Below are 12,668 nucleotides of genomic sequence, written 5' to 3'. Positions count from 1 at the left end.
CAACAGCCGTGATCACACAGCGGCCATGTCCTTCAGGGACGGCGTTGCCCAGCAGGGGCACTGTCCTCGTGCTGGGCCCCATCCTTGAGCCCACAGCACACGGTGTAGCACCAGCATGGTGCAGAGCAATGACTACACCAGAGTCATGGTTGGTCTGACTGACGAGCCGGAAGCGGCTTGTTTCTTTTATTAAGTTGGTCATGTGGCTACTGCCACGTGACCCATTACAACATCCTGGGAGCTACCATGCTCCCAGGAGGGGTGCCGTGCAACACCATATATAGTTAATATGTATTTACAGTTGGAGTTTGCAACCATCGTGGATAGATCCCATTAATAGCCTACAAAAGTCGATGAGTTTTTAAAACTGTTTTCATAGCGAAAGAAAATGGGTTTAAAACCAAACTATTCAGAGTGAAAGAAATTGCAATGTAATGTCCTCTGCTAGAGTGTTTATTTCACACAGTTGTTGCTTCCTTCCTATTTATTATCACAACCGATTCAAACTTCTAATATACAATAGTCTTTGCCCAGGCACCCCTGTGTCTGGGCAGTTATCCTCTAATCTTGCTTATTGCAAAGCGAAACTTTCAGGGGACCAGCTGGGCTTTGCAATAACGTCCAGCTAGGAAGCCCGTGGACAGCTGTGGCTCGAACAGTTGGGAACATTGTTATGGACCGGTAATTCCCCAAGTGCCGGCCCTCAATAACGCCACCAATAAGGATTGCAGGTACTGAGAGGCGGCCTATTAAAACAAGGGGACCTCCTTTAGTAAAAATATGTATCACACGATTGTTTTTGTAACCTCCTACTGTCATTTCATTGGGTTGGGCTTGTGTTGGATTTATTTTTATAACGACTTGCGCCTGTTTTGTGTTTTGTATACTGAACCTACCTACGTTGAGCTATGGACGGTGGGCGCCCTGCTAGCACCTGTTTCCCCTCCAGCTGACAGTCCGCTCCTATACGTGGGCAGTAGCTGCCTCCGGCATCTCTGCCACGGTGCAAGGCTGGTGAGTAGGGCAGGGTGTTCTTGTCGCCATCAGTCTGCAACGTATGTGCGATTTATTGAACTCGTTTCCCATTCCAATGTAATCCTGCTTGTACATGTAGTTCTCAGGGATGTTCACTGGTGATGTTGATTTTAATTCCTGTTATAGAGCCCATCGTTCCGCGCATGCGCAGTCATCTCATAGCCTTGTTTTCTGTGATCTGGAGGCCCCGGTGCTAGTCGCTTGTGATACTTCGGGCGAAGGGCGTCACGCCACACGTGCACCAAGACAGGATATGAATCTGCTCTGTTAGGCCGCGAGATGATCGTGGGAGAAGGCGGCAATCATGGCTCAGAAAAGTGGGGAAACGAGACGAAAGCATGCCTGCCAGCTCGCCCTTTTTCGGGGGTTCTCACATGGTTTAAACACATGTCATCCAATGCGTGCCTTCTCTAGACTTCAGTGGGAGCCATGGCTGTTAACCTCTTGAGTCTTCATGGAGGGGTGAAGTCAAGTGGTTTGGATGCGATACCAGTAAAGTCTATTGAAATTGTTGGAATGGTGAAGGCAAGTAACACCCTCTTACAAACGAGGGTGAGTTGACAGGTTATTTTGATTTTTACCGTGCACCGCTATTACCCTGGGGCGGACCAAGGCTGGAGGCACCCAGCAGATATATGGACTGCGATCACCCAGCAGGATCCCTGCTTATGTCGGGATCACCAACATGATACCAATGCTGGGGGCACTCAGCGGACATTTCACAACCCGGGTGCCCGGCCAGCCTGTGAGTACACAGGCTCCTCCATGGCCTGGGGGCACCCAGGCCAACACCAAATACGGTGCCGGCGTTGCCCAGCAGGGGCACCGGCACCTGCATGCAGGGTTGCCCAGCAGGGTGTCTGCGGATAGGGGGAGTGCTCATCACAGCAGTGTTGCCCATAGTCTCAACTGAACAGTCGGAACTGCCTAGTCCCTTTTTATTGTGTAGCTTACATGGTCACTGACACGTGACCACTGTTCGAGCCCTGGGAAATAGCATGCTCCCAGGAGGGGGACACACCACACTCCTCCTTTTCCATAAGGAACCAACAAAAGACCAGCATCACTGAACATCAAAACCAATTAAATCACGAACAGCACCACCTGTGATTCCGGGGGCACACAACACTTGCATGCATTTAGGCTCTGACAGTTGCACACAAAATATGCGTTTAGCATGTACACATATTTACATGCCAGTAATATGACAGTCGGGGTTGGTGGCATGTTGGGGGTTTTACCACATCCTCTCTAAGGACCCTTTATTAATCTGTTTGAGTGAAACCTGAAGCCACTGAAATACATCAATGGCAGCTTCTGGCACCATATAAAGCAAGCCTACAATATGGATGTTCACAGCTTTACATAGCCCATTGACTGGGCCATTTTAAGCAAGTCCAGGGTCTGCAGGCTCCCAGCCTTCATGTGAATGCCTACTGAATACATCTTATGCACTTGTGGAGTTGCGGGACACCAGTTCATACTTTCACCAGTATCAGTTCAGGACAGTTCCACCACAGTGCAGGGGCCGGCAAAGCGGCACCTGGGGGGCACCAGGGGCCACATCAGCATTGTTCGTAGATGGTAGGTGCACAGTGGTAGGGTACTGGCGGCGGGATGACAGGCCACTCATTTCGCTTCACCCCTCTATCCAGGGGCTGCTGGCAGGACACTGCTGATGGCAGAGGGCGCACAAGCACTCTTCCCTCCTTTCTTCTTTGGCAATCACCACCCCGTGGCTAAGGGATGATAACAGCACGTCAAGTGGACGCTGGAGTGGTGCTTGCCACTGCATATTGGGGATGGGCAGCCACGCTCTTTCCATTATGTGCATTAGCAATCACCTCCGATGGCCGGGATCTTGACTAGGCACCAGGGCCTCTAATTTCAAAGCTCCGACACCGGAGTACTTTATTTCCATGTGTTCCGACCTGTAGCCCGGCACGACACACCACTGATGGGCCAGAGTATAAGGAGGGGCCTATGCATTTGCATGTTATTGCGCTGCACTCAGCGCACCATTTCTTTCACTGCCGGCGGGGCCTGGGATCATTACCTGGGGGAGGCGGCCACCCGCAGGACTTCTCCCTCTTCCCTGTGGATCGGAGCAATAAACATCAACTGCCCGGGATCTCGTTGGGGGCTGCCGGCACAGCTGACAGGGTGGGGGCCCTCACTGCTCGTCGCAAATGTTATGTCCTGCCCTGCAGTCACACAGGCCAGGCGGACCAAGGCTGGGGGAACACAGCTGACATGCTGGGGGCACCCGGCAGATACATGGACTGGGATCACGCAGCAGGATTCCAGGCAGAGGTCACCCTGCTTATGTCGGGATCACCCGACTTGACACCAATGCTTGGGGCACCCAGGGCACATCTTGGGACCGGGGGGCACCTGGCCAGCCTGTGAGCACACAGGCTCCTCCATGGCCTGGGGGCACCTAGGCCAACACCAAATACGGCGCTGGCATTGCCTAGCAGGGGCACTGGCACCTGCATGCAGTGTTCCCCAGCAGGGGCACTGTCTGTGTGGAGGGACCTGCATCAACAGGCCCTCCACCTGCTATGCAGCGCCAGCATCACGCTGCATCAGTGACACACAGCAGGCAGGGCTCCGTTGTCTCGACTGACTAGCCGGAACTGGCTAGTTCCTTTTGTGTAGCTCACAAGGTCAGTGACACGTAACCTCCGTACAAGCCCTGGGAGATACCATGCTCCCAGGAGGGGTGACAACCCACAGAGCAGTCTCCAGGCGCTCACATGGCTCTGCGAAAAAGAGGACAGAGTTGGTTAGTGAGGGTAGAGTGATACGATAGGTCCAGAACCAGGAGAAACTGGCGTCTGTGTTTGTTGGTTTGCAGATGGTCGATTACGTGCACTGACTTGTATCCATACGGGTAAGTCCCAATGTATGGGTTGTTTTTCTATGTGAATATGTTTTATGTGTAGATTGGCTGGTATTTAAGGTTGTGGTTGTGCGCACTGGATTGTTGTATCCTTATGGGTAAGGTCCAGTGTCAGGGATTGTTTGTTGTATGCAAGTCTTTTTTATGTTGGGTGTGTGTGTATAATTTGGCTAGCCCAGTGGACATGTATATTTTTTGGGTGGTTTGTTGGAGGGGAGCAGGATCCCAGTGATTAGTACATTGGCTACTCTAAATCTTTCTAGGTGGCTAATCTACACAATTCTATCTAATGTGATGCATGACTAATCTTCACAATCCTATATAGTGATATGAATGGTTAATTTCCCAATCTAACTGTGACTTGTGGCTTATCTTCACAGATCTATCAAAGTGTGACGCATGACTATTGTTCACAAATATGACGCATGGTTAGTCTTCAGAAGTGTGTGACACGTGGCTAGTCCTTGCAATTGATAAATGCAGAATATTGCTACCTTACTCAATTAGGCTAAATGCAAAAAATGGCTACCTCACACAATTAGGCTAAATTCGAGACATGGCTGACTAACACAAATGGGTTAAATGCAAAATATGGCTACCGTAAACAAAATAGGCTATATTATAATAGGTAATAAGAGTGGTGGGCTTTTTAATGGGGTACAATAATGCTGTACTCCCAGCCCACACCACGCTTAACTATCAGTCGCTGTAGGTTGTCTGCGTCAGGCATATAAGCCTTCCTCCTTAGATCGCCAATGAGTGAACCTATTTGGGATTACTATATGTTCCCTAGGGCCAACCATTGCCTTATATATTGTTGTAAATTCTGATTCTTCAGATGCAGAATATGTTGGTGTTTCTACTGCTTTGTACCACTTTCAGTTTACTCTTAGAATGTCATGATTATATTTGTGTGCGTCCAAGTCTTTAACCTACAATAACTAAGAGGTCCAAAAAAAGATACGAATCTAGCTCTGGTTGAACTATAATTTGTTTTGATAGGGCATGCTGTTCTTTCAGTTCAACAGCAGCTCACAGTTCAGGACTTTAACCAACACTTGCTATTTGCAGAACTGTTGTCCACCACACTCTTATGAATTAAAGGTGTAAACTTTTTTTCCAGACAAACACTGAAGAGATTTCCTATTTTGCCAAAACTGGTTAGCTTCTTTAGCAGTAACTCTACAGATTGGAATGTATCATGTTGGTAACTATACCCATGTTATCTTTACCAGAGAATTCCTTTTAATTTTGCACACGAAACATCGTATTACTTGTATAGTAACTAATGTCTTCCCAAAATGGTATTCCAGTTTGCACCTAAACTGCCTGCGTGTAATTGTCCATGATCTGATGACCTGTAAATTCGAAATCCAGGTGGAAATTGAGTGTTCACACCAATAATTGACAGTGAAATGCATGTTTTTATTTTCTTCTTTTCTTTATTGTGCGTTTGATAAACTAATCCAACCTTAAGCACGGTATTAAGTGGCAATATGTTTACAAGTAATATAATCAAGAAGAATAAATAACAATAATAGCTTCATCCATACAGCCATGATAAATAGAATAAAATAAAAGGCTTTCAAAAGAAACATGGCAGAATTCATACAAAATCGTGTAGGTGAGATATTCATATCACAATAATTCAGTATATTAAAACTAGGTTGGTTTCCGCAAAACCTCTTTCCATATATGAAAGACAGAAACCGTGAGTACAATGGATTCCGCACCATATATAGCACTCCAGAACTCATCTGGTTCTATAAATTCCAAATGGTGGTCAGAGGGGAGTAACCTTTTACGTAAAGAGCAGCTAATTTAGGACAACCAGTGAGTATATGCTGATTGGTTGAACTTGATAGCTACAGAAACGACAGAGTCTCTCTCCATAAGGGGTCCTAGACCATCGGCCCATAAGTTCCCTTGTGGGAAGAATATTAAATCTCATGTAGACAATGAGACAATGATTAGTATAGGGCGGTACACTAAGACAAAAACTCTGACTGGCAAATGAGAAGTGACTTCTTTTGTTATGCAGGTTGCTGACGTTGCATGCATCCCATGCATTCATTTTTTCATTCAATTTACCCATTGCACTAGGTGAAACAATCAGCTCTTCCAAAGTAAGAGATATGCCAGACAAAAATGTATTAGTGGTTTCCCGAAGATTCTGCAGGAGAGGATTAACATGTAACCGGTCATAATGATTTGCAGTTAGACCCAGTAAACAATTTTCAAATTGGTGGAGTGGAGAGATGTGGAGGGCTGAAACAAATTTACAATGCTGAAGCATCCAGTTCGATCTTAGGGAGGAGAGACTGAGCTCCAGCTTTGGGGACTAGACTAGAACCGAAGAAGGAACACAGAATAGAGTGCAATATCTTTCCCTCCACAATCTCCAACCATTTCATTTTGGATTGCAGCAAAGGCATTGCGCCGTAGAGTATGCCCAGCACAATGCTGGACCTGTTAATAGACATCAAACCCTCAGTATTAAAACCACCCCTATTATTAATAAACTCGCTAAAAATCCACCACTTTATTAAAACCTTGGGCATAATAAAATCACCATAGAAATGCATATGTAGTTGTCTGCAACCTTGAGCTGTGTGTTTTAGGTTTACCAGCGCGCCCTATGAATCAAAGATAATTTTAGAAAGCATGCATTTGAGCTAACTTGCAAACCCAGAAGGGACTGTTCAGTTGCTGTAAACTGGGGGTTGTCTCCTAGATGGCACTGTGGCAGTTGCGGCTCCTTAGCAGAAATTGCATATTCTTCATCCCTAATAATTGTTTCGATTAATTTACATACAGTGTTTCGACTGGGGGTCATTGGGGTGGATGGAATGAACAGCACATTTATTGGTGGTACTGAACGTCTGGTTTGGTACGATCTTCAAAGACCCATCCTCAAGTGCCCTTTTAAAATGGACAATCTTGAACAAAGAGGGTGCATTCCGAGTTAGCTGTACATGATCTTTGATCGGGAGCCACGTTTCATGTCTTGTGATTTTACTTTCCTTGGCTCTAACGTTTGTTTAATCCTCTAGTAAATCAGTTTACTGAATAACCAAGTGTTTAATGTTCCGCGGAGACCCAATGCATCGCACATGTTAACAGATTTTTATCTTTCATAACAAATGAAAAACGAAAATGCGAAGTTCAGTCGGACATGGTTGCTTTTTGAAGGCCCTCCCCGTGTAAAGCAAAGGTCACAACCAGTCTGAATAGCACTTGGAACAAGCCTTTAAACAGTCAATGTTGTAGGCACCATGTTTACATTTGGATAGGTGTGTGTAAAACCCAGAAGGGTATCCTAATATATAACACGGCAGCAAAACTCGCCTGAAAATGATAACACGAAGAACATTTTGAAATAAGGAGGGTGAAACAATGTGTTGTCATTAACCTCTTACTGCCCAAAATCTACATTTTATCACAAAAAAGTACCCGGAACCATACCATTACATATAGAAAGGCAGCAAAACCCACCCGAAAATGCTGCAAGCATGCATGAAGAACATTTTGGAAATAAGAAAGGTGAAGCAATGTGCTGTCATCACGAAAAAGTATCCGTAACGGGCCGGAACGGTATGTTTTTTTTTTTTTGTCTGACAAGGCAGCAAAACTCAACTGAAAATAATGCAGCGACACAGGAAGAACATTTTGAAATGAGGGAGGTGAAACAATGTGGTGTCATTAACCCATTACTACCCAAAATCTATATATTATGACGAAAAAGTACACAGAATGGTACCCTAATATATACAAAGGCAGCAAAATACACATGAACATTTTTTAAATGAGGAAGGTTGAACAATTTGCTGTCATTAATAAATTACTTTTATCACGAAAATGTACCCGGAACGGGCCGAAATGTTACCATAACATATTTAAATGCAGCAAAACTCACCCAAGAAGGCTGCAAACCCACATGAAGAACATTTTGGAAAAGACGAAGGTTGAATAATGTGCTGTCTTTAACCTGTTACTGCCAAAAATCTACATTTATCACGTAAAAGCATCCGGAATGGTACAATAACATAGGTAGCAAAACTCACCTGAAAATGCTGCACATGCATGAAGAACATTTTGGAAATGAGGAATGTTGAATAATGTGCTGTCATTAACCCATTACTGCCCAAAGTCTACGTTTCATCACGAAAAAGTACACCGAACCAGCCGAACGATACCCTAGTATATGAAAAGCCAGTGAAACTCAACTGAAAAGACACCTGAAGAATATTTTAGAAATAAGAAAGGTACAACAATATGCTGTCATTAACTCGTTACTGCCCAAAATCTACATTTTTACACGAAAAAGTTCCCAGAACTGTACCATAATATATAAAAAGTCAGCAAAACCAACCTAAAAATGCTGCAAACCTGCATGAAGAACATTTAGGAAATGAGGAAGGTTGATCCACATGTGAGATAGATGCCCCAGGCAGGGGACAGCACACTCGGCCTCCCTGGAGCTCTGTGTGGGCCGCGTTAGACCTTTTCCCTCTGTTAGAGGTTTCCCCTCCGTGGAGGAAAGGGAACCCGCTGCGGCTCCCTCGGACCACCGCTGGCTGTGGGGATGGGCGACCTGCATGCAAGACAGGCACCCGAGGCTCGGGGCAGCTCCCCATTGCCATCCTGGAGCTCTGGTCTGGCTGCGCTAGAGCTTTTCCCTCCACGTAAGAGCTTTTCTCTCTGGGGAGCGACCGAGACCCTGCCAGGGCTCCCTGCTGACTGCAGTTGGGCTTTTGGACTTGGCCACACACTGGTGACATTGCCCCGAGGACCAGGATTAACCCACAAATGCCATGGAACTCATGGCTGGCCACTATAAATGTTTCTACCTCCCGTGGAGGGGCCTGTGGAGGAGGGGGACCCGCTCAGGGTGCCCATTGACACCTGCACCCTGTTTTGGACTTGACCACACACGGGTTGCATTACCCTGAGGCCAGGAAGAGCACCACAGTTGCCCTGGAGCTTCGGCCAGGCTGCGTTAAGAGACTCTACCCTCTCAGAAGTACTTGCACTTACCTCCATACTCGTAATGAGGCCGGGTAGTGCACTCTATATAAACGAATGGAGCAGACAGTTATTTTATTTTTTTTAAAACAGTTTTATTAATTTATTCAAACAAACAATACAAACCAAACTCTGTAGTGCATGAGTTAACATATGAGTTTATACATCGCATAAATATGTTCACTGCTACCCTTATCCCACCCCCCATTTCGAGCCTATTCCTTCTCGCATTCTGTTCATGCATCCTGTGATAGGTAATTCTGCTACTAACAATTTCCAGGCCATCAGGGACTCTCTCCTCCCCCCCCCCCCCCAAGCGCTGCTTGCTTCTTGCCACACCGTGGTTTCTGCCTCTGCCCATTTCTGCAAATCCTTCCAACATACCTCTAGTCATGGTTTGTGACACGCCTTCCATCCCATGGCTATCCTCCTCTTTGCAAGCGCATATGCCAGGTCTTTAGTTTGCTCACATGCTTGCGCTTGCGTGGTCTAGAGAACCCCCCCAAGAAGCAGGCCCACACTATATCAACCACCATCTTAACCCCATTTTCTGCTAGTTTGTGTGCCACATCGCTCCAAAAGCTCTCGATAACCGGGCATGACCGAAACATATGCACCATACCCGCATTGTCTTCATCACATTTAGGACATGCTTGCCGCCCCGCATTTTTAAACCTAGATATCCTCTGGGGTGTCATATATGCCCTATGGGTAATATACAGTTACATCTGCTGCAGTCTTGCATTCCTTGACACCTTCTTATGGTACCCTTGGGCTCGTTCCCACATCCCATCCTCCATCAGGGCCCCCACTTCCGCTTCCCAGTCTTGTCTCAAATGTACTACCTCCTTTCCCACTTTGGACATCATCATCTCGTATATTCTAGATATCTCATGTCCTCCCTCTGCTATGTCATATATTACATCTATGGTAGCATCTGGCTCTTCCTCCAACACCACTTCAGTCCACGTACTCTTAATTTTCCACACCACTCTGTGGTACGTAATATACTGGCCAGCATGCAACCCGGTCTACTCCCCCAACACCTCAAAATCTAATATGGTCCCCCAGTGCTCCAGATAAGATTTTGTGGCGGGAGTATTTTACGCATGATTTTTCAAATTAGAGCGTAAATGCAATTTTAAGAGAGTAAAAATGAGCTTTCTCCTCTGCAAGAGAGTAAAACGTATCCAACATACACCCAATGCATACGTAAAAATCAGACCCGTAGCCCAAAAGGGGTGTAGATCAAAGCTGTCTGGCTTGGCTTTAACCATTTTATTACACTTGTGGAAAATATTCTGCCATAAAATAACTTATAAGTACCTGGTACTTGCACAGCTTCATTTTCAAAATTCTAGAGCCTAGAAACTCTGTTAAGAACCACTGTAGATTGAGACTGATGCATTGCCTGCAGAGGGAGTGTGAGTAAGCAATTGTTGGCATATGATTTACTTACAGGAACTTGCACACATTATCTTAGCAAAAGTCACAAACTGCTAATCTATCTTTCCCGCTGTCTGCTGCAGGAAATTAATGTGGATCGCCAGACACTAGTTAGCAATATCACTTCAAATAACCAAAAAGGGCATGCAAGCTGAATTGCATTATGGTGGGCATATTTATAGTTTTACTGGTTTGTTTTTTGTGTACAAAGCCAAAAACCATAATTCTGGCAATTACAGTTAGGAAGAAATGCAGGCAAGTGTATAAATTGAAGACTGGTCCCAAAGCTCTACTTCAACACTAAAGTGTGTGATCCTGGACAAATACTTTTGCCACTGTGCCTTTTTAGAAAAAATAGAAATTGCTACTACAAATGATTTATTTCCAACTAGTTACTACTATAAAAGCCTGGCTGGCCTCTGTTCCACTGTTCAACCTGTAGCATTAATAGCAGTGACCATTTATATAATGCACATGACAAAGTTTGTCTATTGGCTTACTCCTTGCTGCTTGTTTAATATAACTTCACATGAACTCCTCGAGTATTAAAGACTTGTCTGTACCTTCCCCCATCTTCTACTTCCATCCTAGGAGAGCAGTCTTGATTGCCCTATAGGTTTCCTCTTAGATAGCCAAGAATCTGCATCTCGGACATAACGGGCATCACAGCAAATTCAGCCCATCACCGCTAATCACATCAGTGGTGGAAGTGGAAAAAAGGAGGTAGTGGTCCTCTGGTTGCATCCAAAAAGGAGGGAGTAGGATGGCCGGACAGATTGGTTGGGAGGCAGGGTGGAGTATGGGGACAGGGGACCAGGATCACAAACCTTGGCTGAACAGTGAAGCAGGGATTTTAATCCACTCTGCAAATGTGACCACATACCTTCCAAGCGTTACTCAGTACAAATAGTTTGGATTTCAAGGCCTACAGTAATGATGTCTTAAAGAGTTTACTTCCAAAAACACAAATTGCATAATAACACCATATGGCAACATGTAAATCCTTACATCAACATGTTAAGCCTGAATGGTAAACTAGAAGTCCCAAAAATCTAGTTAACCCCACTGTACTTTCAGTAATTTAATAAAAGAAATTGTGTAATACACTCAGATATGGAGATTATTGCCCTCTGCTGTCATCTAGTGGAGGAAAGTATGCTTTTAATGAAAATAAATACAGTGTAAACGGTATACAGAAGTACATTAAATGCTCCGTAATGGCTTTAATTACATGCGTATAAAGCGAAGATACGCACCTTATCTGTAGGGCTGTGGTCCCCTCTCGCCAGATATCACCCATTGTTGCTATCCCAACCGGTTCCCAGTGGTTTCTGATTATGATCCTCAGTTGCTTTTCACCACCCGTCAATCCAACTAGTGGTACTTGCGGGGAACACGGGGATGGGTTCTCCATCATCTGGCATGCCCTACGCCACAACTTCCACCCAAGTACCATCATCTTTGGACGCCCTTCCATTTCCGCCTTGGGCAGCCACATAATCTCTCTTAAGTAAAATGGGGGACAATCTTGTCCGAACAACCTTGATTCAGAGGTCGCCTCCTCTGAGAGCCATTTAGCAACATACTGCAGTTGGCTTGCTATATAATAAACTTCATAATTGGGCAATTTTATCCCCCCTTTCTCATAGAAATTCTGCAGCTTCCAGGGGGCCACCCTGTTCCGTGTGTCATGTCACAGGAAATCCCTGCACATACTGTCCAGTCTAATAAAGATCTTCTTTGGTATCCAATACAGTATATTCCCAAAGTAATGCAGGAGCCTAGGTAGGACCACTATCTTCAGAATAGCCCCCCGTCCCATCATTGCTAAAGGTAGTTTCACCCAGAACCTCATGCAATTTTCAATTTTTTTATCTACCCCCAAATAGCGAAAAGTGCTGACCTCCCAGGGAATCTGTAACACCAGTAATTGTTTCAACGGGATCCCTTCATATCCACCCAATGGGAACATGCTATATTTCTGCGGGTTCACAGCTATACCGGACAACTCTGCATATCTTTCCATCACTTCTAATATGTATTGGAGGTTTTCCTCCGGGTAGCGCAAGTACAGCACCATGTCATCTGCATATAGGGAGATCAGATCTCTTTCCCCTCCCACTGCAATGCCCATCATATCATATTGTTGTCTCAAGTATGTTGCCAGGGGTTGCAGAGCCAGAATATAGAGCATAGGAGACCAAGGGCCTCCTTGTCTTGTACCCCTGTGGAGTTGCCATCTTTCCGATATCACTGC

General features: G+C 45.4%; 1 protein-coding gene across 3 annotated transcripts in view; it reads left to right on the top strand.

Annotated features, from left to right (window-relative positions):
* Positions 1 to 856: 856 nt before the first annotated feature.
* The window catches only part of MANEA (mannosidase endo-alpha), a 315,645-nt gene continuing 303,833 nt past the window's right edge, over positions 857 to 12,668 (top strand). Inside the window, exon 1 of one of the 3 annotated variants that reach the window (XM_069606445.1) lies at positions 857 to 1,014. The gene's annotated coding sequence lies outside the window, so the exon portion shown is untranslated. Of the gene's footprint in view, positions 1,015 to 1,218; positions 1,588 to 2,523; positions 3,932 to 12,668 lie in introns of those variants that run through there. The other 2 variants (XM_069606446.1, XM_069606447.1) reach the window with 2 other exon arrangements.

Source organism: Ambystoma mexicanum, chromosome 4p (assembly GCF_040938575.1).
Source record: "Ambystoma mexicanum isolate Mex_15411 chromosome 4p, UKY_AmexF1_1, whole genome shotgun sequence".
NCBI lineage: Eukaryota > Metazoa > Chordata > Amphibia > Caudata > Ambystomatidae > Ambystoma > Ambystoma mexicanum.
This window is presented reverse-complemented; position numbering and strand designations above follow the sequence as displayed.